Below are 981 nucleotides of genomic sequence, written 5' to 3'. Positions count from 1 at the left end.
ATAATATCGATATATAATATTAATATTATCTATGTTTATAGATAATATAGATACACACATCAAGAATTAAGAAAAGGATTATTTTAGGAATGTACTAATACTATAAAAATAATAGTCTTGCAAATAATTGCTCATATATTTGGAACCTTATTTAATCTTCTTAGCTTTCATTTGAAAGCTGTGTTTGTGACCTGTGTGTGTGTGTTTTCCTGTTCTATTTTTGTGTACAGATCACCTCTGTCTCAGTCTGCTTTGCATTGCTATAAAGAAATACCTGAGCATGGGTAATTTATCAATTTATAAAGCCTGGTGTTTACCTGACTCACGATTTTTCAGGCAGTATAAGAAGCCTTTTCTTCTAGTAAACACCTCCGGAAGCTTCCAGTAATGGCCAATGTGAAAGGGGAAATGGAGAGTCACCTGCCAGGGAGGAAAAGACAGAGGAAGAGAGGTGCCATGCTCAGATGAACTATACAGTAGGAACTCACTCCTTCCCAGGGGCACCAAGCCATTCGTGAGGAATCCACCGCCATGACCCAAACACCTCCCACCAGGCCCCACCTGCAACATGCGGATCAGATTTCAGTATGAGTTATGGAGGGTCCAATATCCGAACTCTACCGACCCCTAACTTAGTCTTGTAGCACAGCAATCGTTTTATTACGCTAACGATTCTGGGCTTTAGGGACACTGAAAGGGTTCATTGCGTATGGCTGTCTTTGCCCATGATGTTTGGAATTTACAAAGGTAGGGAGGTCACTCTGTGGCTGGGGAATAGAATGAAGTGAAGGTTTCATGACTCCTGTGTTTGCGGATGGATGCTGGCTCAGTGACAGCTCTCAGATGGAATGTATGAGGCACCTCCAAGAAGATGCTTGGGCTTCGTTTACAGTCCAGCCTCAGAAGGTACACAGTGTCACTTCCTCTGGCTTCACAAGCTTGCTCAGATTCCAGAGAAGAGAGCGTCTTTTTTTTTTTTTT

Source organism: Colobus angolensis, unplaced genomic scaffold (assembly GCF_000951035.1).
Source record: "Colobus angolensis palliatus isolate OR3802 unplaced genomic scaffold, Cang.pa_1.0 Scaffold459, whole genome shotgun sequence".
Classification (NCBI taxonomy): Eukaryota; Metazoa; Chordata; class Mammalia; order Primates; family Cercopithecidae; genus Colobus; species Colobus angolensis.
Note: the sequence above shows the minus strand (reverse complement) of the source record.